The sequence below is a fragment of the Mustelus asterias genome, chromosome 4, assembly GCF_964213995.1.
Source record: "Mustelus asterias chromosome 4, sMusAst1.hap1.1, whole genome shotgun sequence".
NCBI lineage: Eukaryota > Metazoa > Chordata > Chondrichthyes > Carcharhiniformes > Triakidae > Mustelus > Mustelus asterias.
The window spans coordinates 131,882,701-131,908,179 of NC_135804.1; positions in this window are offsets into that span (position 1 = coordinate 131,882,701).

The following is a 25,479-nucleotide window of genomic DNA, read 5'->3' on the forward strand; positions in this document are numbered from 1 at the left end:
CCCGACAGACCATCCTGACTTGCAGCTATATCCCCATTCCTTACTTTCATGAGGGTCAAAGTCCCTTCCTAACAGCACTGTGGGTGTACCTACACTGCATGGACTGCAGCGGTTCTTAAGGCAGCTCACCACCACCTTCCCAAGGCGCAATTAGGAATGGGCAATAAAAATGCTGGCTTAACCAATGACATATCATGAATGAATACAAACAATTTAGCTTTCAATGACTTATGAACTGTTTGTGTGGAGTTTGCCCATTCTCCCTGTGTCTGCCTGGGTTTCCTTAGGGTGCTCTGCTTTCCTGCCACAATCCAAAGAAGATGTGCAGGTTGGGTTGATTGGCCATGCTAAATTTCTCCCTGAATGTTAGGTAGATTAGCGGGGTCAATACACGGGGTTACAAGGATATGGCCTGGGTGGGATTGTTGTTGGTGCTCGATGGGCTGAATGGCCTCCTTCTGCACTGTAGGGACTCTATGATTCTATAACAACATCCAGGTCCTGTTGGATATCACCGCTTCCCAATTTCACCCTATTTCAGAAATATTCTGTATTTCTGCTTTTCTTACCAAAATTAATAACTTCACATGTTTCCACATTAATTCTATCTGCAATGTTCTTGCCCACTCATTGAGCCTATCCAAATTCCCTTGAAGCCTTCTTGAATCCTCCTCACAACCCACATACCCATCTAGTTTCATGTCATCAGCAAAGTTGGGAATATTACATTTGGTCTCCATATCCACATCATTGATGTTGACTGTGAAGAAATGGGGCCCAAGCACTGATCCTTATGGTAGCTCACCATAGTCACATCCTGCCAACCTGAGACTGAAGAGAACTACCAAGTTTAGCAATGAAGCTGAGTGTTAATATGCCATGTTGCTCTATGTAAATCTGTTTATTCATTAACTTGCATTGCAAATAAAGAAGGAGGGGGGGGGGGAATTCTCCCGTCCCACATGCCACGGGAATCGTACCGGGCGGTGAGCGGATCACGCAAAGCTCCATCGAACTCAGGCAGGATTCTCCGGTTTTGGGGCAAGTGAGGCCAGAGAATTCCACCGGAGATGTTTGAGGGGCAACGAGAGGTGAGTTTTAAGCAATGCCTTGAAGTTGGAATAGACAGGAGTAATGTGGAGAGGGAATTCTAGTAATATAACAACGCCATAGAGCTGTAGAATAGAACAACACAAAAAGCAGCCACTCAGTCCATCGAGTCTGTGTTGACTCTTTTGAGGTTCAATCCTGTTACCCCACTCCCCTTTCATTCCCCATATCCGTGCAATTCCTCCTGCTTTGTCTGATGGGTGCGAAAGAAACAGCATACCATTTTAGATCTCTCCCTATTTCTATTTCCTTTTTAGCTATTGACAGGAAGAGAGTTGTTCACCATCAATTATCTTTCGACATCTTATGAATAGCACCATGCATTAGTAGAAGTTGTGTCCAATTAGCTTGTAGGTGTCAGATATTTTTGCTTAGATGCTTTCACAAGCATCCTTTATTATATCAGGATTATTTAATGATGTGCTGGGAGCACTAAAGAATTCTTACTTGTCGGAAAAATCAAAAATGTAAAGCCGTAGGTGAGAACAATTGATGACTGACACAGATGGAATTAACAATATGAAAGTGTTCACTGTGTCCTTCAACATTCTGTCAGCAAGGTACTTGGCATTCCATTCTGAAACATCACCCACCTCCTTCCCTGCCTCATCTCTCCTGCTACTCAAACCCACATCCATGTTAATTCCGGCTAATAACTATTCCTCCACACTCCTGGCTGGCTATCTACCTTCCACTCCCCATACAGTTCAGCTCACCCAAAATTCCACCGCCACTATCTCTGACACCAAGTTCCATTCACCCAACACCCTCACTCTGAGGATCAATAGACCTTAGGCGAGAGGCAAGGTTGAGAAGGTGGGCCTTCATGAATAATGATGATATGGAGATGCCGGCGTTGGACTGGGGTGGGCACAGTAAGAAGTCTCACAGCACCAGGTTGAAGTCCAACAAGTTTAATTACTCACCTGAGGAAGGAGCGGAGCTCCAAAAGCTTGTGATTTCAAATAAACCTGTTGGAATTTAACCTGGTGTTGTGAGACTTCTTCATGAATAACCTCAACTAGTATGTGAATTGAACCCATGCTGTTGGCATCACAAACCAGCCATCCAGCCAACTAACCTAACCGACTCCCCTTACTTTTCACTTTTACTTTATTCACTTAACTATAAGCCTGGCAGCACATCAATTTTAAATTTCTCAACTTTGTCCTACATCCCTCCATTGCCTTGACCCTCTCTTTCTTTATAACCTCCTCCAGCCCCACAGCCCTCTGACTTCTTTACATTCCTCCATTTAGAGTCCTTCAGCACTCCCGATTTTAATCGTTCCACCACTGGTGGCAATGCATCCAGCTGCTCAAGCTCTGAGCTTTGGAATTCTCCCCCAGCCCCCATCTCTCCATCAGTGTCAGTAAAACAAAAAAAATAGTTAAAGACTTCAGGAAGCGTAGTGGAAGACATGCCCCTGTCTATATCAATGTATCAATGGTGATGAAGTGGAAATGGTCGAGACCTTCAAGTTTCTAGGTGTCCAGATTACCAACAACCTGCCCTGGTCCTCCCACTCCGATGCTATAGTTAAGAAAGCCCACCAACACCTTTATTTTCTCAGGAAGCTAAGGAAATTTGGCATGTCTGCTCCAACTCTCACCAATTTTTACAGATGCACCACAGAAGACATCCTTTCAAGATGTATCACAACTTGATATGGCTCCAGCTCTGACCAAGACTGTAAGAAACTACAAAGGGTTGTGAATGTAGCCCAGTCCATCACGCAAACCAGCCTCCCATCCATTGACTCTGTCTACACTTCCCGCTGTCTTGGAAAAGCAGCCAGCATAATCAAGGACCCCACGGACCCCAGACATACTCTCTTCCACCTTCTTCCATCAGGAAAAAGATACAAAAGTCTGAGAAGGCGTCCCAACTGACTCAAGAACAGCTTCTTCCCTGCTGCCATCAGAATTTTGAATGGACCTACCTCATATTAATTTGATCTTTCTCGACACCCTAGCTATGACTGTAACACTACATTCTGCGCTCTCTCGTTTCCTTCAGTATGAAACGTATGCTTTGTCTGTATAGCGTGCAAGAAACAATACTTTTCGCTGTAACCCAATACATGTAACAATAATAAATCAAATCAAATCATCACAAATCTGTCCAGCAAAACCCATCTTTTTCACCTCGCTTTTGGTCCACTCTCCGAACAACTCCTGATGTGGCTCAGTGATATGTTTTGTCTGCTAATCATAGAAGAATCATAAAATTCCTACAGTGCAAGGGGGGGGGGGGCATTCGGCCCATCGACCCTGCACTGACAACAATCCAACCCAGGCCCTATCCCTGTACCCCCACATATTTATCCTGCAACTCCCCTGGCACTAAGGGACAATCTAGTACAGCCAATAAACCTAACCTACACATCTTCGGACTCTGGGAGGAAACCAGAGCACCCAGAGGAAGCCACGCAAACACAGGGAGAATGTGCAGACTCCACACAGACAGTGACCTGAGGCTGGAATTGTACCAGATTCCCTGGCACTGTGAGGCAGCAGTCTTAAAGGTACAGACAATGTGAGTGGAGAGAGCGTTAAGCACAGGTTAAAGAGATGTGTATTGTCTCCAGACAGGACAGTTAGTGAGATTTTGCAAACCCAGGCAAGTCGTGGGGGTTACAGATAATGTGACATGAACCCAAGACCATGGTTGAGGCCATCCTCATGTGTGCGGAACTTGGCTATCAGTCTCTGCTCAGCGACTCTGCGTTGTCATGTGTCGTGAAAGCCGCCTTGGAGAACGCTTACCCGAACATCAGAGGCCGAATGCCCGTGACCGCTGAAGTGTTCCCCAACAGGAAGAGAGCAAGGATGGCCTCAACCATGGTCTTGGGTTCATGTCACATTATCTGTAACCCCCACGACTTGCCTGGGCTTGCAAAATCTCACTAACTGTCCTGTCTGGAGACAATACACATCTCTTTAACCTGTGCTTAACGCTCTCTCCACTCACATTGTCTGTACCTTTAAGACTTGATTACCTGTAAAGACTCACATTCTAACCATTATTTTGTAAATTGAGTTTGTGTCTTTATATGCCCTGTTTGTGAACAGAACTCCCACTTACCTGACAAAGGAGCAGCGGTCCGAAAGCTAGTGGATTTTGCTACCAAATAAACCTGTTGGACTTTAACCTGGTGTTGTGAGACTTCTTACTGTGTTTACCCCAGTCCAACGCCGGCATCTCCACATCACAGTTAAATGCCAGCTTTGACAAAGAGTCACCTGGGCTTGAAACGTCAGCTCTTTTCCCTACTTACACATTCTGCCAGGCCTGCTGAGATCTTCCAGCATTTTCTCTTTTGGTTTCAATAAATGCACATTTCTCTGCAGATGCTTCAAGAAAATTGAATGAAGTAAACTACGGCATGAACATACAGAACACCGAGAAAAATGGACGTGTGTTTATTTTGTGTATTCTTTGAATGTCGGATAACGATTTGATCATTATCAGTGTTTAACTTTCCTACACATTAAAGGGTGTTTTTAGGTACTTCAGAGATTTTAATGGTGTTTCTTGTGTTTGTTTATGATGCCGCCATTAGTAATTCGTTTATCTATTCCCCTGTACAGATGTGTTCATTATAAAGTGCCAATGATATCACATTCATGTTGCATCCAATGATTTTCTTTTATGAAGGATACAACCGTATGAGACAAATCTGTTCTGGAAATCAGCTATTTCTCATTGTATTATTTTATTTCTCCAAGGACCACTGTATTCAATAATTCCACCATTTGCGTTACAAAATGAACATTTCTGGAGGAAGTTACATTCTGTAATGATATTTTTTGTATTAAAGGCAAGTAATCTTTTACACCGAGGAGAAAACCAATTTATTGCACTTCAATAAACCTTACACATCTCCTCTGTAATTTATTTCTCAGAGGTTTCCTTGTTCGTAACGAAAATAATTATGGACCTGAATTTTACGCTACCGCTCACCCACCTTCCTCCACAACCACCCCCTCCCTTCCCCACCAACCCCCAATGGGTTTTGATGCAGGTGGGAGAGGGCGAGGAATAGATGGGTTTCCTGGAGGGATGTGCAGGACCTTGGACAGGAAACCCAACCTTGCCCCTGTTAAGACCCTGAAGTGGCCACTTAAGGAATTTTTTCCCATCCAACCTCAGTTGTCAGGCCGCTGGGGACCAGAAGCAGAATAAGTTAACATTCCCGGTCTGGGGAGGGAAGCTGGTGGCTGGGGGTAGGCGATGCCACGATCGGAATTCCCTCTTCTGATTGGGGTGGCACGGTGGCACAATGGTTAGCACTGCTGCCTCACAGCGCCAGGGACCCAAGTTCAATTCTCGGGTTGGGTCACTGTCTGTGTGGAGTTTGCACATTCTCCCCATGTCTGCATGGGTTTCCTCCGGGTGCTCTGGTTTCCTCCCACAGTCCAAAGATGCGCAGGTGAGGTTGATTGGCTATGCTAAATTAACCCTAGTGTCACGGGGATTAACAGGGTAGATATGAGGAATTATGGGAATAGGGCCTGGGTGGGATTGTGGTTGGTTCAGACTTGATGGGCCAAATGGCCTTCTTTAGCACATGTAGGGATTCTATGATTCTATGACTGGCCTTCCCTTCCTGGTTTGTTTATCTCCAGACTGCCCTCCCCACCCACCCCCCCAGACTACCCTTCAATAAGCAATTTGCTCCCCCCTGACACTCCTCAAGGACATCCCCTGCTCTCTACTGCCCAGGACCTCTGTCACTTCCCGTCACACCGGCCCTTGACACTTAGTCCCAGGGCACAGTGTTGCAGTGCCTCTTCTGGCCACTGCAGCACTGTGCCTGGAGGGGCTGGAGAGCTGTCCACCAATCTGTCCAAGAGCGGGCGGAGGTTGCATCCACTGCCAATCAATGCTCAGTTGTAAATTGGTAGCAGGCCCATTGGTGCCAGCGAAAGTGAGTTCTCTGCCAGCACTCTGGATGGCCGGGCACCGAGCCCCCGCCATCTGAAAAATTCAGGCCGTAGAGATTGATTGTTGTTTAGCATTAATATTTGAAATTATTTATTAGGCTCGCAATTACTGTTCGATTTATAAGCGGGTGTATGAAAGAGTATGAGTCAGCCCATCATAATGTTGCCAGGTCTTTGAAAGAGTGATCTAATTAGTTCCAATGCCCTGCTATTTACGTCTCCCCTGTTAATATTTCCTTTCTGGGTATTTATCTAATTTCTTCCTAACATTATTATTGAATCTGATTCTACCACAGAGAGGGCTTTGAACTTATTGGGATGGGGGTGGGGTGTAGGTGGGGTGCGTTTCTGGAGAGGGTAAATGTAGCCTTGCAAAGCAGTTATCTTGTGATAATATCCTGTGTGACAGGAAGGGACAGAGTGTACCTTCTGCCGCAGGAGGTTTATTATATAATTCAACTCCAAATTTGACCATTGGTCATGGTGGGATTTGAACCTGGAACCATAGAGCATTGCCCTAGGTTTGTGGAACACCCTATTTTGAGGTAAATAACCGAGCAAGTTATATCAAATAAACTGAGGGACAAATTAAAGGGACAGCCTCTTAAAGGGGAACTGCCTTAAACAAAGACAAATCACAAATGGAACTTTAAACATTAAAACAAAATGTGATTAAAGGGGGTCGATAACACACCCCAGTTCCCATGGTGACCAGCGGGCATGGAAGGCCTCGACGGTGCTGGTGGACACTGCATCCTCTCTTTCCAGGGCACCCAACTTAGAATGTAACCATGGAAGAAGGACAGATTGTTGGATCAGAAACACCCCATACCATCCCCCCTTCCCTCAGTTGCCCCCTGCCTGGACTTGTTGATGATAAGTCACACTTCCAGCTTACCCATGCCTACCACAGGACACTTTTTTATTGAGATCATCTGTTGTGGTGGGATTGAAGCCGGGGACCCTTTGGCATTGTTCTGGGTTTGTCGTTTATCACCTCAGTGACATGTGCCATTAGGCCACAGGGGGAGCTCATTTCCCTGACCTTTGCACGATGAGTCAATTATGCCCATTAAGTCAGCATTATAATAGATGATTCTGCGATTGATTAGCGCCCACTAGTTAACCCTTTTGGACCTGAGCCCCCAAGTATTGAACTCCATGGCTTGCAGTAGCTCTCGATAAGAGAGAGATGATACAGCTTGAGCCCCCAATGCAAGGAGGAAACATATCAGGGCTCAGCTGACAGCCTTGATTCAACAAGTTTTGTGGCAGTGTGCGCACCCCACCCTCTCCACACATGGAGGTAACTTGGAGGACACACTACTAGGCATGAGGTGTACTGGAGGAGAATATCATGCATCGAGATGATGTGCCACGTCATACAGGAGTTGGGTGCCACATGGGCTGGGAGGTCATCCATTGCCTGTGGCCCTGAAGGTTACATCGTACTGAACTTTTCTGATAACAACTCATTTCAGGGCTGCACAGGGAACCTCTGCAGCTTCTCCTAGTCCGCTGCACGTAACTGCATCAGGGAGGTGACTGATGCACTATTCACGAAGGCACATAACTACATCCACTTTAACCAGAATCAGGTTAGCCAGGGCTCCAGGGTCACAGACTTCGTGCGCATGGCTGGCTTACCCCAAATGCAGAGTCGCATTGCACACTTGTGCTTCTGTGTTCCGCATGGTGGTATGGGGCAACCATAAGTGGCACTACTCCCTCAACATATAGATCGTCTGTGGCCACGTGTTGCATGTTATGCAGTTGTGTGCCCATTTCCTGGCGGGGGGTGGTGGAGGGGTTGTGGGGGCTGTACATAAGAGCTGCATTCTTGGACATGCTCTGATCCCAGCTGCATTCGAGAGAGACCGGTGGCTGCGGGGAAGATTCCTCAGGGACAAAGGGTGCCCTCTCTGGAGATGGCTGATGGTTCCAGCGCAGAGGCCCCGAACACCCGCTGAGACTATTTGCAGTGAGGTTTGCGCTGCTACACACTGGTGAAGCAGACAACAGGCCTGATAAAGATACAGTTCCTGTGCCTAGACCAGTGAGGGGGAGCCCTCCAGTACAGCCCCCAGAAAATGTCATGCATCATTATGGTGTGCTGCACTCTCCACAACCTGGCACTGCAACAGAGTGAGGAGCTGGATGAGGAGAAGATGGAGGACCACCACATCTCAGACGAGGAGACAGAGGAAGGATTTTGGGCAATAGTCAGGGTCTGAATGGGTGCAAGGCTAGGGAGAGCCTCTTCAAGCTCTTTTCTGAGATATTTCCCTCAAAGCTGCTTGGGCCTATCGTGTCCAGATGGTGAGAGAATGATCTGGGCTAGTCAACTTATTGACCTGCCAGAGAAGCGACATGGCATTTGCTCAGGAGAGGGGCATAGCAGAAACTGGACTCACGTCAGGATGGCATCATGGCTGGATGTGTTGATCTTGTGTCTTGCCTCCATCTCACCCTCAGCACAGGTGTGGTCCTGATCCTCGTCGTCCAGCTCAAGGACTTTCTCCTCAAACAAAAGTGAGGGTCTTCAGCTCGGCACCACTCTGCCTTGCTCTGCCCGCTCGCGTTGATTGTGTTTGAGTTTATCCTGCACAATGGGGAGAGTGTCAGCAGGACATGTGCTGGTTCAGGTGGTAAAAATGCCTAGCTAAGGTGATTGGGATTGGGAATATGAGGAGGAGAGTATCCACTGGAGGGTGGGCAGTGGAGGGAATGGAGGAGGTTGGGGGCATGAGGGTACAGGATGAGTGCCGCGACCCCATGGGGTGGTGTAGGTTAGGTGGACTGGTCATGGTAAATGCAGTAAGAAGTCTCACAACACCAGGTTAAAGTCCAACCCGTTGGACCTTAACCTGGTGTTGTGACACTTCTTACTGTATTTACCCCAGTCCAACGCCGGCATCTCCACATCATGGTAAATGCACAGGGTTGCAAGGATAAGGTAGTGATTTGATTTGATTTATTATTCTCACATGTATTAGCATAAAGTGAAAAGTATTGTTTCTTGCGCGCTATACAGACAAAACATACCATTCATAGAGAAGGAAACGAGAAAGTGCAGAATGTAGTGTTCCAGTCATAGCTAGGGTGTAGAGAAAGATCAACTTAATGCAAGGTAAGTCCATTCAAAAGCAGGGAAGAAGCTGTTCTTGAGTCGGTTGGTACGTGACTTCAGACTTTTGTATCTTTGTCCTGAAGGAAGAAGGTGAAAGAAAGAGTGTCTGGGGTGCGTGGGGGCCTTAATTAAGCTGGTTGCTTTGCCGAGGCAGCAGTAAGTGTAGACAGAGTCAATGGATGGGAGGCTGGGTGGGGTGGATCTGGGTAAAATGGCTCTTTCGGAGAGTTGGTGCAGACTCGATGGGCCGAATGTAGGGATTCTATGCAGTCTATGTTTTCTCTACATTTCCATTGTCACTCTCTACATTTCCAGACTTTGTTGAAAAATTAAACATCTCAGCGCAGACCATGTTTAAAGTTATTCCATCTTGAACTAAAATTGAGAGATTTTTTGTTATCTTCCCTATTGCTTTTCAGGAAGTGTTTTGATTTTGTTGTTCCCTTTAGAAAACATTCAGTGGGTTGTGACTGACTTAAGGATGGCGACTGCAGTCCAGCATTTGCGTAGTCACACTGAAGGTTCCACTATGTTACAGCACAATATTCACATACCTCTGATCTCCTGCCAATATTATAATCTGTGTCTGACTCATAATCATGATGCAGATTATAGATGAAAGCTGCCTTAATGAATCTTGTTCTCTTACTTTCAGCATGGTTCTGACATTCTCTCGCTCTCTGGCAACTTGTTGCCCATTTGTTCTAGCTTCTTCATCCTCCCCTTGTCTAATTGCTTGTCTGTCACTTTCCATCACCTCTTTGCTTTTTTGCTCTAGTTTGTCACTTCCCTTACCGAGTAATAATATGCTCTGTTCCAGAACAAATCTTACATGAAGCAAACAAAATATGAGACAAAAAAACTCACATTGAAATATGAAAGAAAGTCAGGCACTTAGGATGTTAACTAATTGCATTCTTTCGTGGAATTTATAGTTAAGTTTGGTTAAAGCATGTCTGAGTTACCGTGCCTGTGGGGATACAGAGTGGACAGGACCACGGGATCCCCTGCTAGGTGATTCATGGTAGAATACTTCCCTTGGTACAAGGTATCATCCTATCAAGTTTCCTTGCGATTGGCCTAAGGACCTTAAAATGTGTTATCCAACAGAAAAATAGATGGACAGGCAGATCCTGTGCATTTATATATATAGATCTGTGTCATCTCCTTACTGACCTTCCTGCCACTGAATATAGTTCTTTTCATTTTCTCATACTGCCTCACCATGACATATGTGGATGTGAAAGATAATAATAAATTTCAATCTGGGCCTTAAAGACCCAAGTTGTTGATAATAAAGAGCACACATCAGATGTTTTGGAGACTCATAGAATCATAGAATCCCTACAGTGCAGAAGAAGGTCATTCGGCCCATCGAGCCTGCACCAACAACAATCCCACCCAGCCCCTATCCCCGTAACCCCACGTATTTACCCTGCTAATCCCCCTAATCTACACATCTTGGGACACGAAGGGGCAATTTAGCATTGGCCAATCAACCTAACCCGCACATCTTTGGACTGTGAGAGGAATCCACACATGTCACTAATAGTGAAATCTGCCTTTTGCCAGCAAAACGGGGCCAGCAAGATCGCAAGAGGTGAGAAAACAGGTGCAAACCCGGTTTTTCGCCACTCGCCCTATATTATTGATCAGATACCTATTGGCCAGCATGGCGAGCCAGGAAGATTGCGCCCGACAGATTTGATCATCACCTGAATCGATTCACCCAACCAGTCTTTGCCTGAGATTTATACAAGATCTGAAATGGGTGCTGGCCTTGTTACTGTTTGTATTCTCTATTGCTGACTGATTCCTTGTAAGAGCTCCATCAATTGTGAGAGAAGACATTTGAAGTTCTTTATTATTATTCCCTGGCACAATTCCTCCAAGCGAATTCAATAAATCATCACCTGTTGTGTCAGTCCTGTGCATGATCAGTCTCAATAGATCTCCCCCAAAACACAGAACCAGTTACACACCACCTGCTCATCTTAGTGACTCATCTGAGGCCTTCAAAAATGTAACTTATTTCAATTGCTAAGAGAGTTAAAAATACCTTCACCATCATCTCAGATCATTGTATTTCGATTGCTTGTGATAAACGTCTTTGCCTCAAGGTTTCTGCAACGTCATTTTCATTTTCATCTTACAATGAAGCTTTTGCCAAGTACATAATGAAAGCAAAATGATTCTTAAACATTGTCAAATATGCAGGGGGCAACTTCATCTTTCTCTTCAGCTTCTTCCCAGCTTCTGAGCAAGATGTTTTGAACTTTTTTCTTTTGCCTCAGTTTCTTATCTCTCCTAGTGCTTGGCTCCAGATTCCTCCTTTCTTTGTGAATTTTATTCTTTCTTTCGTAATCTCCTCTGGCCCCACAATGCTCCACAATCATGGTGCTCCCCCAAATCTGTCCTCTTGTGCACATCCATTTTCATTGCTGCACCATGTGCCGCCTAGTCCCTTAATTGCGGAATTTCCTCCTTAAACATCTTTGCCTCTCCGCCTCTCCCCGCTTGAAAATAGTCCATGACATCTATCTTTTTGACCATGTTTTTGGTCAGACATGTATCCACGTATCATGGCTCAGTGTGAAATTCAGCTTGATCATCATTCCTATGAAGTACTTAGGATGCTGGACCGCATGCAAAACACCACAGAAATGCAAATGGAGCCGGAATTCCACAACTGATCCACAGCTGGGATACTCCGGTTCCGCTGCTGTGAATGGAGATTTGGCTGAGTGCCAAGTTCTCCAGTCTTGCTGTGCAGCGGTGGCGGAGAATTCTGGTGTTTTCGCTGCTTATACCATGCCGGACATGCATTATCTGCCACCATCAAGGAATTTCATTGCAATTGTTTTTAAAAGAAAGGTAATTTGCAATTTTGACAGCACCTTTCATAGAATCATAAACTCCTGATCATAGAATCATTAGACCAGTGCAGAAGGAGGCCATTTGGCCCATCAAGTCTGCACTGACCACAATTCCACCTGAGCACTATCCCTGTGACACCACGTATTTACCCTGCCAGTCCCACTGAAACTAAGGGGCAATTTTACTATGGCCAATCAACCTAACCCGCACATCTTTGGACAAATCTCATCATCTTCATAATCTCAGCATGTCTAAAAATACTTTAAAATGCTTTACAGCCAATGCAGTGTGGTCACTATTGGAATGCAGTAAGACAAATTTTGCACAGCACGTTTCCACAAACTGTAATGTGCTAACGACCAGATAATCTATTTCAGAGACGTTGAGTGAAGGAGAGAATCTGCTGAACTGGTGCGATGACAATCATCTCTCTCTCAATGTCAACAAAATGAAGGAGATACTCATCGGCTTCAGGAAGCATAGTGGAGGACATGTCCCTGTCTACCTCATTGGGGACGTAGTGGAAATGGTCGAGAGCTTCAAGTTTCTCAGTGCCGAGATCACCAACAACTCGTCCTGGTCCCTCCATGCTGACGCTATATTTAAGAAAGCCCACCAACACCTCTACTTTCTCACGGAGCTAAAGAAATTTGGCATGTCCGCTACAACTCTCGCCAACTTTTACAGATGCACCCATAGAAAGCATTCTTTCCGATTGTATCACAGCTTGGTATGGCTCCTGCTGTGCCCAAGACCATAAGAAACTACAAACGATTGCGAACGAAGTCCAGTCCATCACGCAAACCAGCCTCCCATCCATTGACTCTGTCTATACTTCCCGCTACCTCGGAAAAGCAGCCAGCATAACCAAGGATCCCACACATCCTGGCCATACTCTCTTCCTCCTTCTTACGTCGGAAAAAGATACAAAAGTCTGACGCCACGTACCAACTGCCTCAAGAACAGCTTCTTCCCTGCTGCCATCAGACTTTTGAATGGACCTACCTCATATTAAGTTGAGCTTTCCCTACACTCAACCTATGACTGTAACACTACATTCTGCACTCTCTCCTTTCCTTCTCTATAAATGGTATGGTTTTTATAGCACGCTATAAGCAATACTTTTCACTGTCAACTAATACATGTGACAAGAATGAATCAAATCAAATTAAATCATGTATTGGCTGGAACATTGGGGCAGAATTCCCCTGATCTTCCTCAAGATAGTGCTGTATGATTTTCTCCTGAAGAGAGGGCACCTTGGTCTCATATCTTAGCTGGAAAAACTGCACCCCTGACAGATCAGTGCTCCCTCAGAACTGCACTGAAAGTGTCAGCCTGGATTATGTTCTCAAGTATCTGGCATGGAGACAGGGCTGACATCTGTCACATTCAGTTTTGGATCTTGTCTTTCTGTAACATGGAGCAACTCCAACCAATTCCACTTCACTGCTTCTCAAATTGCCAAAAGTTTTGTTAATTAATTAAAAGTAATGAGCTCAAATCAAAATATTACACAAAATATGGATGGAATTATCATAAAATGGGAAAGGAATTAAGTCCACTTGCTCTGATCTAATTACGTGATACTTTGAATCTTTCTGAACCTAAAGGCCTCCCTTGGTTTTAACTCCGTGTCAGTCATGGTAGATTAACTAACATATGTTATTTAGAAATGACAATCATAAAACCAGAAAAATCATCAAAACCCTACAGTGCAGAAGAGGCCATTTGGCCATTCAAGTCTGCAGACTTGATGGGCTGAAGGGCCTCTTCTGCATTGACTCTGACAATATTTTATCCAGGCCCTCTCCCCACTGTATCCCTATAATCCACACCTATACCGTGGCTAATCCCATCTAACCTACATATCTCGGGACACTCAGGGGGCAATTTAACTTGTCCAATCCACCTAACCCACATATTTTTGGATGTGGGAGGAAACCGGAGCACCCGCAGGAAACGCACGCAAACATGTGGAGAACATGCAAAATCCACACAGACGGTTCCAAGGCCAGAATTGAACTCGGTCCATGGAGCTGTGAGGCAGCAGAGCTACCCATTGTTAAATTGGAAGCAAGTAGGCTATTCAGCTCTGCTATTTAGTAAGATCATAGGTGATCTAACACTCATTACACCCACTTTCCAGCCTTATCTCTGTAACTCTTAACCCGTTAACTGATTAAAAACCTATCAATCTCATCCTTGAAAATCTTCAAAAACATCCACAGCTTCTTGGAGTAAATAATTCCAAAGATTCACCATTCTTTGGGAGAAGAAATTCTTCCTCGAATCTGTCTTAAATGAGCACTCTCTTTTCCTGAGACTCTGCCCTCTGGTCCTATGCTCTTCCATGAGTGTAAACATCCTCGCAACATTTACCTGGTCGAACCCCCGAAGAATTTTGTATGTTTCAATCATGTAAAATTTAAAAAAGTGAAGCTTATTTATTTATCACAAGTAAGGCTTACATTAACACTGCAACAAAGCTACTGTGAAACTCCCCCAGTCGTCACACTCTGACGCCTGTTCGGGTCAATGCACCTAACCAGCACATCCTTCAGACTGTGGGAGGAAACCGGAGCACCCGGAGAAAACCCACATCGACACAGGGAGAACGTGCAAGCTCCTCACAGGCAGTGACCCAAGCTGGGAATCGAACCCAGGTCCCTGGCGCTATGAGACAGCAGTGCTAGCCACTGTGTCACTTCTCAATCTTCTGAAGTCGAAGGAGTACAGACCCAACTTGTATAATTGTTCCTCATATGGGAGTTCCTCCATACCCAGGATCATCACAGTAAATATCCTCTATACTGCTTTCAATGTTAATATACCTTTCCTTAAATAAGGAACCAGTGGGAACAGTATTGGAGTCATAGAGGTTTACAGCATGGAAACAGGCCCTTCGGCCCAACTTGTCCATGCCACCCTTTTTTTAAACCCCTCAGCTAATCCCAATTGCCCGCATTTGGCCCATATCCCCCTATACCCATCTTACCCATGTAACTGTGTAAATGCTTTTTAAAAGACAAAATTGTACCTGCCTCTACTACCACCTCTGGCAGCTCGTTCCAGACACTCACCACCCTCTGTGTGAAAACATTGCCACTCTGGATCCTTTTATGTTTCTCCCCTCTCACCTTAAACCTATGGCCTCTAGTTTTAGACTCCCCTACATTTGGGAAAAGCTATTGACCATCGAGCTGATCTATGCCCCTCATTATTTTATAGACCTCTGTAAGATCACCCCTCAGCCTCCTATGTTATATGTTCTATGTGTGGCCTCACTTGTGTCTTGTACAGTTGCAGCAAATGCCTCTTTGATGCACAAGACTTTTTAAAAAATGAAGCTATAGTTTTTATAAGGATGAACCTCATTAAAGTTGCTCAGTTGCCCATTCATCATTCTATCAGCCTGGAGCTACATCAGGCAGTCTACTGATTGCATTGCTTTGGTGAGTTTTCATTCTGAGCAAGTTTCAAACCCATTGCTTAAAATGTCAAATTCCTGCACTAAAAACAAACCAAGACTGAACCATATTCTTGTGAGTGCGGGATGACAATGTATTTAAGTGACAATGATTTAACTTTATATACTTGAGATAAGCAAAATAAATTTTATTATATTGATTAAGACTGTAAATGTGTTTCGCAAAGACAAATGTTTATTTGAACTGCCTAATCACTCTCGACGGTATTTGTGAATGGTGATCTTTATCTTTTAATGATGGTAATCTGAGTTGAATATTTACGCTATGTTGAGTGACATGGAGCAACTATATTGTGGAACAAAGTGACAGATTTTGGGCTTGCATTTGATTCGCTTGTCACTACTTCGGTCATAATATGTGAGGCGAATTACATTCGCTTCAAGTTCACCAAAGGTTATAAATAGACCCTGAACTTGGTCTGTGCAATCTGGAGAATGTGGCAATGTCTGTTGGGCCAAATTCCAGAATTGTTGATTCGGGTCCCTGCATTGGAGTGGCATTTTGAAAGGCCACATTAATAGAGACTCTGGGTGGAGTTTTCCCGTCTAGCCCGCCACGGGAATCGTAGTGGGCAGGGGTGGACCATGCAAAGATCCACTGAATTTGGGTGGGATTTTCTAGTCTTGGAATGAGCACAGCCAGAAAACCGGAGTGAGGCCAAAACTCTGGGCCCGGTTTTACCATCAAGTTGTGCCCGTTTTTGGGCGCGAAAACTTGGTAAAGTCAGGCATGAGGCGAATCCTCTGGATTTTTGACACTCTGAATTTTCGGGTCACCATTGCTGGAAGCCAAGACCATGCCAGATCAATTACTTTGCCTCCAGTTTGCTGAGTTGCTCTCCCGTATATGGTGACATTGTATGATCATGTAAAATGAGTGATAGTGAACCATCTACTGATTTGTCCCTATTGAATTCGGCTCTGGCTCAGTGTTTCCCCTCTGAGTGTTTCAGAGGGGAAACACTCTCCCCTCTGAACCAGAAGGTTATAGGTTCAACGTCCACAACAAGGGACTTACACATGTGATCTAAGATGGCACCCAGTGCAGTCCTGAGGGGGTGCTGCACTGTTGGCAGTGCTGCCTTTCAGGTTCTGTCTGCTGCCTTAGGTAAGTGTTAAAAAAGGTTTCTATTTCAGTTGAACAAGGGAAAGTTAGATAAGTAAATAAAGATAGAATGATGAGGTACAGTAAGATGGAAGAGGCTTGTGTGCACAAAGAACATCGACATGGACATCATGGTGGCAGAGTGGTTGGCATTGCTGCCTTACAGTGCCAGGGACCCGGGTTCCATTCTGGCCTGGGGTGGTTGTCTGTGTGGAGTTTGCACATTCTCCCCGTGTCTGCGTGAGTTTCCTCTGGGTGCTCTGGATTCCTTCTGCAGTCCAAAGATGCTCAGGTTAGGTAGATTGGCCATGCTAAATCTCTCCTTAGTGTCCCAGGATGTGTAAGTCAGATAGATTAGCCATGGTAAATGTGTGGGGTTCCAGGGATAGGGTGAGAGAAAAGTACTCTGTCAGAGAGAGTTGGTGCAGACTCAATGGACTGAATGGTCTCCTTCTGAACTGTAGGGATTCTATGACTCTATGAATTCAGTTGACTTGCCCATTTCAGTATTGTAAATTTTATTTAATTCGATATATGAAATGAGAGCTAAGTGAGTTTATCCTGATATATTTGCTAATATTTATCAACATCACTTCAACAGCTAATCAAGTCATTATTACATTGCTTGGGATCTTGCTGTGTGCAAACTCCCTGTCACATTGGTAACATTGGCTACACTTCATTGATTGTAAAATGAAGTAGGACATTGGTGCCATCATTGGCAGCATCTCAATTCCAACTGTGCCATCTACTCAGGATCATGAATTCCTGTGACTGGTACCCATGTGACTGACCAGACTGATTCTCGACCCTCAGATCATTGGCTACATGGGGCAGGATGTCTCCTGGGGTAGTGAGTTCCAAAGAGGAGGATCTGCTTCCTTTTCATTCCTTCTCTGCCACCACTCTGTCTCATCATTAAGACGTTGTAACTCAAAGAATGATTTGGTTGGTGGGCATGTTGGCACCATTTTGAATGACGAGTAGCAATCTCCTCCCATTTATTAAAACCAATGCTGCTGTTCATGAAAAGCTTCAGAGTGTCCATTCAAAGATATTAGCTGCTGTGAATGAGCATGGGTGGTCCGGTGTTATGGTTCAGGTCAGAAACTCCAGAGTATTATATGGAGCCCATCTGGATCATAAGATTTGCATCTTGAATTTGGCTAGGAGAAGCATGATAGGCTTCGCTTCAGGTATGAATCAAATGATCCATGAGGGAGTTTTTATCAAACAAAGTTTATTTAAGAATATAGTTAACATGTATAGTAAGAAAATTAGCAAGAACGTTTATCAATTACAAACAAGAAACAAAGCAACCACTATAATGTGTAAACCTTAACAAAGATATCTAATGTTTTCCAATCAAACCAACACCCTTGCCACAGACAAAACCCTTTAACAGGTTCAATACAGCAAAGTCTTCTGCTCACATGATAATGGAAATTGAATCCTTTGGTTGACGTCTGCAGTTCTCTGGATTCACTCCAAACAATTTAAAGACAAAGGCAGCTTCCCAAAACAGAAAGATTCTGGTCCAGCCCCCAACAACAGCAGAGTAAACAGACACAACCCCATTTAAGCCACTTATGTGGCAATAAAAGGACATTTCCAGTCAAAATGGCAACAATGGCACCACTGAAGCTGTGAGCTGCTGAAATCATGTTTTTATAAAAAGCCTTTCTTAAAGGTACACTAACGTTACACCGGGACCCCATGCAAATGCAACAGCTCCTTTGCTTGATGTAGCTTGAGTGCATTGCATGATGCAGATCTGGAAACTTCTTTTTCCATGTCTGCATAAATAGAGGGCCAGTACAGTGATTCCTTTGCCCTGTATCTGGTTGCTCCCAATCGAGGATGAAGTTTGTGAAGTTGTAGTGTATAGCACCTTTGAAGAACAGTCGGGATGACGAATCACTGACCACGCACTATTTGTCCATCCTGCACAGTTAGTTAATCTCTGATGGTGAAGAGTGTGTGAAGCACATGGGGGATCTCCCTTGAGGACTCTGTGGCCAGATGACATGATGACATTGGACAATTGTCTGCATGTGTGTCTATCTGTAAAGCATCTTTGAGGCCCTGAATTCTACAAGAGGATAGCACCCCTATTGTCATGACGTCTTCCCAATGATCCGACTGGTCCATAGTGGGTAAAAAGGCTCTGGAAAGGGCATCAGCCAGGTACAGCTCCTTAACTGGTTTGTATATGACACAGATTGTAACGTTGTAGCTTTAGCATCATGTGTTTCAGCCATACAGGCGCAGGGTAGAGGGGCTTTTTAAATTAGTTATGAGTGGCTGATTTACTATTTTGATCGTTGCAGGACAATCGCATATGAAGTCATGGAATTCCTGAGAGGTCAAAACTAAAGCAAGACGTTCCTTTTCAACCTGAGAACAACGAGTCTCAGTGTCAGTGAGGGCCCTTGATGCAAAGGCCATTAGTCTGCCATTCAGGATGCTGACTGAACCAAGCCTGTGCTGGGAGGTGGCTGCTGCTATGAGTATGGCTGCTCGAACATCAAAGCATTGTAGCACTGGTGGGGCTGTGAGTGCCTGTTGGAGTCTGTTGAAGACGCACTTTGTTCTTCTCATGTCAGCACCATCCAACATCCCGATGAAGATGTTGACAAAGTGATCTAGTGACTTCAGTACAACATGGGATAAACTTAGAAAGATAATTTGGCATACCAAGAAAGTACTGCTTGTCCACGGGAATGGCCATCTGTCATGTAGCCATGGCCTTGTCTGGATTGGGCTTCAAATCCCACCATGGCAGATGGTGAAATTTGAATTCAATAAAAATCTAGAATTAAAAAAATTAACACTGACCATGAAACCATTGTCGGAAAAACCCATCTGGTTCGCTAATGTCCTTTAGGGAAGGAAATCTGCCCTCCTTATCTAGTCTGGCCTATATGTGACTCCAGAACCACAGCAATGTGGTTGACTTTAAAAAGGCCCAGCAAACCAGTCAGTTCAAGGGCAGTGAGGGACGGGCAATAAATGTTGGCTTAGCCAGCAATGCCAGCACCTCCTGCATGAATAAGAAATGCCCGCTATCACCTGTTCCACTGTCTTCATAGGGTGCTGAGATCTGAGCAGCACCTTGTTCAAGTGCACTGGGTCAATACATAGCCAGACCATGCCACCTATCTTTACTGTGGCCACCATAACGGAAACCCATTCTGTTGCTTCATCAATAGGAGTTATGACACCCAGTGCTGTCATCCGATGCAGCTCATTAACTCCTTTCTGCATCATGGCGACTGATATTCTTCTCAAAGCATCTGAGAGATTGTATTGATCATCTGCTATTGGTTTGAAGAATTGAACGCATGTCTATTGAGAATAATTTTTTTTAACCAGAGACAGATATTCTCAGACTTTTTTGGGGATTATTTCAGCATTCTCGTTTTCCTCTTCTGCCTGGAAAACAAGCGACTCAAATGTTTCAATGATCGTGAGGCTGCTACGTTTAATAGTGAATAAACCTGTATCTTTCTCGACTTGTCAGACAGCGCAGCACCGCAGTAAATATGCCATTCCTTCTCCAACTTTTTACAACTATCTGCAATATTTTCATCAAAGATTAATGTTTCGATGCGGCAAAGTTCTTGTGCCATGCTGCCAACTCCTGAAACCAAAGTCAAAGTTTATTTATTAATGTCACAAGTAGGCTTACATTAACACTGCAATGAAGTTACTGTGAAAATCCCCCAGTCGCCATACTCCGGCACCTCTTCATATACATAGAGGGAGAATTTAGCACAGCCAATGCACCTAAACAGCACATCTTTCAGATTGTGGGAGGAAACCCACGCAGACACGGGGAGAATGTGCAAACTTCACACAGACAGTGACCCAAGCGGGGAATCGAACCCAGGTCCCTCGCATTGTGAGGCAGCAGTGCTAACCACTGTGCCACCATGCCACCCCATGTAAATGTATGTGCCGTACTATGTAAATGTGTTGGGTCCCCAAATCACTGACAGCATGGACTTTCAACAAAGAGTAACTTATTCACAAGCCCAGCAGTTACTTTAACATTTGTGCTTTGCTCGTGCTCCCGGGAATAACTCCCATGCTCCTGCCAAATGATCTCTTTTGTAGCCATCACATTCTCATGTGGCCATGCCCCCAGCAGACCTAGCCTATTATCCCTCTTGCTGGTATCTGCCAGCCAGGAACCGACAATATTCCATGGTTACCTTCACACCAGTACCCAGAACTTCCCCGTCTTCAGATTCAACCTGTAGTCCCAGCAGTGTCCACTGCTTGAACCTGGCGCTGGTGAGGCTCCAGAGCTGCTGGTGAAGTTGTCTTTCCATCAGGCAGGACTTCCTCGCAATGGGGATGGGACTCTTGCCTGAAGCCAATTAGCATCTTGCTGGATGTAAAATAGCTATAGTGGGTAGATGGCTTTATTGGTGGGGACGGGGTTGGGGGTGAGGGTGGGGGTGAGGGGACAGGTGTCGGTATGCACAGCACCCTGTAAAGTCCAGTCTGTCAGTCTCAGGAAGGCATATATTGCAGGCAAGGCTGGATTGACATATCCTGAACTCCCAAAACACATACTGAGTCTTGTGTCTTCTTTACACTGATGTGTTCTGACTTGTGAAACTGCACTGGGATTTTACTTACGGAAAGATTTATTTCACAAAGCCTCAGGACATGGTTTCTCCAAACAGTCACTATTTTGAAGGTTTTTGTGTCCCTGTCACTTTCCTTTACTGACACTGCGGGCTGCGTTTTCTTTCAGGAGTCTGGACTCAGTCTCTGGGGTTGGTTCCAGGTTCTTTGAGCCACAACCTCAATGCTCCACTCAATTCAAAGCCAGGGAGTGGACTCCCTATCGCACCAGGATGGTGGGCAGGTCCTAGTACTGGAGGGTCAATGAGAAGCCCCCCTACGCTCAGAGATAGGCAGCCACACTGCAGGTCAGGCCAACCTGAACATGGGGCCAGCAAAGGACAAATGAAGGTAAATTAATTTTTATTTTATAAAATTCCAAGACAGGAGGGGAATACTTCCGGGGGACGGCTCATGGTGACATCTGTGGCCCAGAGGCCTTTATGTGTCCATTTTCTTTGGGAAAGAGGCAGTGAGTGTGAGGGAAAAGGCAGAGCGGGAAGCAGTGAGGTGAGAAAAATGGTGAGCGGGACAGAAGCAGCGTGATCGATCATGCACCCCCCTCTTCCCCTCCCTCCCCCCAGGCTGATCCCCACTTCCACCTGTCCTGAGCCCCACCATGTTGTTCCAGACATGGCCCAGGGTATCCGCATAATCAACAGGAAATTCCAGTTAGCGTTGAATTTAACTGACTCCTGATAACGTCCTATCACTTCCTGCTGGGCTGCCAATCTGAGCCGAAGATGTCCTTATTCCACAGAGGTGGGAAGGTGGTGGGGGACTGGTACAGAGGCTGACGGCGCCAATATGCGTGCGTGCCAACCTCCAAACCTGACCCCGACTCTTGTAAAAATCCCAGCCTGTGTTCCAGCAAGGTCCTTCGACATTTGGACATTGAAAACCATTTCTCATTCATCACCCTGAACAGCTCATTAATTCTTTTTCAACAAGAACTGTAGCATTTGCTGACATTTCACTGACTCTCCTCAGTTGGTTTCATATCACAGTCAATCAGCAAGAACAAAAGAAGCTGCCTTTATATTGTACTTTTCTATCCTTTCACACATGCCAAAGCATTCTTTTTCCCAAGAGTGTACTTTTGATGGGGTCACTATATTTCAGTGGGAAAATGCAGTCGTCTATTTTTCCATAGAAGCATACATAGAAAATAGGAGTAGGAGGAGGCCATTCAACCCTTTGAGGCCACTCCACCAATCATTATGGTTATGGCTGATCACCCAACTCAATAGCCTGATCCCACCTACCCTCCCCCCCCTCCCCCATATCCATTGATCTACTTTGCCTCAGGAGCCATAGCTAACTGCTTCTTGAAAACATTTAGGTGGCGATTCTCTCATTCCGACACGCTTTTATTTGGCGGGTTCGGTTGTAAGATGTGTGCGCCAATTCGCCGGATTCGCACATGCGTTCCCGATGCATGCCTTCTACCTCCGGAAATTTGGTGGGGTCGGGACCATTCAGGAAACCAGTGGGAAGACCAGGGAAATCATTTTAATCTATTTTCAATGTTACTTGCATGTGATTATCGGGCCCGGGACTGAATTCTCCAGGGCCTGATAGCATCTCCCATCCCGCCAGTGCAATTTCACTCCGGTGGGGTTTAGAGTAGCTCCCTACTTTCGCGGAACCAGCGGGACAACCCCGCTGGAGTGAAGGGGGGACAGGGGGTCGCCCCCATAATGTTTTGGCATCAACTGCTTTCTGTGGTCGTGATTTCCACAGGCTTAACACTCTGGTAAAAGACATTTCTCCTCATTTATTTGTATCACAAATAGGCTTACATTAACACTGCAATTAAATTACTGTGAAAATTCCCTCGTCGCCACACTCCGATGCCAGTTCGGGTACACCGAGGGAGAATTTAGCATGGCCAATGCACCTAACCAGCACATCTTTCAGACTGTGGGAGGAAACCGGAGAACCCAGAGGAAACCCACGCAGTCATGGGGAGAACATACAGACGCCGCACAGACAGTGTTCCAAGTTGGGAATTGAACCCAGGTCACTTGTGCTCTGAGGCAGCAGTGCTAACCATATGCCACTGTGCCAGGCCTTCCAGGATCCTTAGGATCTCTGTCCTAAACGGTCTACCCTGTATCCTCAGACTGTGACCCCTGGTTCTGGACTCCCCAACCATGGGGAATATCCTTCTTGCATCTACCCTGTCTAGTCCTGTTTGAATTTTATAGCTTTCTGAACTCCAGCGAATACAATCCTAACTGATTCAGTCTCTCCTCATACATCATTCCCGCCATCCCAGGAATCAGTCTCACAAGGTCCCGCCAACTGTAAATTCGGTAAATGACCATTGAATCAATTTCTGATTTAACTGACTCAGGGAAAAATGTTGCTCAGGATACCTGGAGACATTTCTTTGAGCAATTGCATGTGATTATCTTTTACTTCCATTTGAGCAGGGGTCATGGCTGCAAGCCTTTTCTGATTACCGCACCCCCACAGAAAATCTCCCACTCTCAAAATAGCACTGGAAGATCAGGCAGAACTCAATGACCCCTACGGCAAACCCCACCCCCAGAGGGCTGGACTGGGAGTGTGTGGACAATGTCAAACAGGACAAATGATCTCATGATGGAGCGTCCGTCACCTTCTCCATATTGAGCACCGCCATGTTGTTCCAGACCTGGTCCAGGGCTACGTGTCCTACCTGCATAACCAAAAGGAAATTCCAGTCAACGTTTAATTTAATTCACCCCAGTTGGCCCACCAGAGGTGGGATACATGGGGGCTGCAGAAGCATTGTTGTGTGTGGTGGGACAGACTATGCCATGGAGGCAAGATGGCTGGTGTATCCCAGACTTGCCAGGAGTCCCGAGGAGGAATCTTATGTCCAGTGGAGGCCTCTACCATTGGCAAGGGCCACCCCAGCAGTAAAACCCGCCCTTTCCTTTTAGACCAAAGCTCCACCCCCCTCCCTCCCCCATGCCTGACTCAGCCCAACGGGACTCTCCCAGTCAGCCGTGTGCCGAGGACTACAGCAACGATCTTTCCCCTGGGGGCCTAATGCAATACAAGCAATGGCCATCACTCCCTGTGGTGCTGTTGGTAGTGGAAAGCTGTCAATCTCTGATTGGCCAACAAGTCTAAGGTAATGGACCTCCGCCCTGCAGCACCCGAGAACCCTGATGCTAAACAGATTCATGCGCTAAATATCTCGGGACTTCCCAGATTGGCTGTGACAAATGTCTCTTCAGCCAATGAATGCTCCTCCCACCAGCCTCACCCACTGGGATCATTTAACCCAATTTATCTAGTCCTGCTGTCTTGTCTCAATGTCTGGACTTGAAGCGATCCTTTGGGCATGAATAGTGCTAAAGTTACTTTTGAACTCATTCCAAAATCTGCCTTAGGTTTCCAAACTTGTTTTATAGGAATACAAAGATTTTGGTATCTCCCCAATCCTGTTCCATATGTACATTCATATAAACATTTGAATTGGGAGCAGGAGTTGGCCATTTGGCCCCTCGAGCCTGCTCCGCCATTCAGTAAGATCGTGGCTGATCTGATTGAGGCCTCAACTGCACATTCTGCCTAAATCCTAATAACCTTTGGTACCTCTGCATCAGTTGTGTATAACTTCCCAATTAATTCATTCACTGGTATGCATTAGCAAAAGCGTAATGTCCTTTAGGGAAAGAAATCCGCCGTCCTTACCTGGCCTGGCCGACATGTGACTCAACAGCCACAGCAACGTGATTGGCTCTCAACTGCCCTCGGGCAACTAAGGATGGGCAATAAATGCTGGCCAGCCAGCGATGCCCATTTCCACGATGGATAAAAAAAGCAGTGCCTCTGTGAAGAGGTAGATTTGCCCGTGAAAAGCCAGCTAAGGTGAGAAAGACTATTCAGCCCAAATTCTTCATGAGTGAGCAAACCTTGCTACCAATGACAGCATCTGACTGATGCTTGAATGAAAGAAACTAATGGCCAGAAAATTCCTGCAAGCCATTCCCACTCTGCCAGAGGAACTTTCATACAAGTGACCTTGCTTGTGTGTGTAAAGGAAATGCCTGTTGAATAAACACCTGGGGAATTCCCTGGCCAACGTGACAAATGAGACTTTCTGCTTGAAATGCTGCATTGTTCATTCTACTGAGTGTTTGAAGCATTTGGGACAATCGAACCGTATTTTCATTCAGGT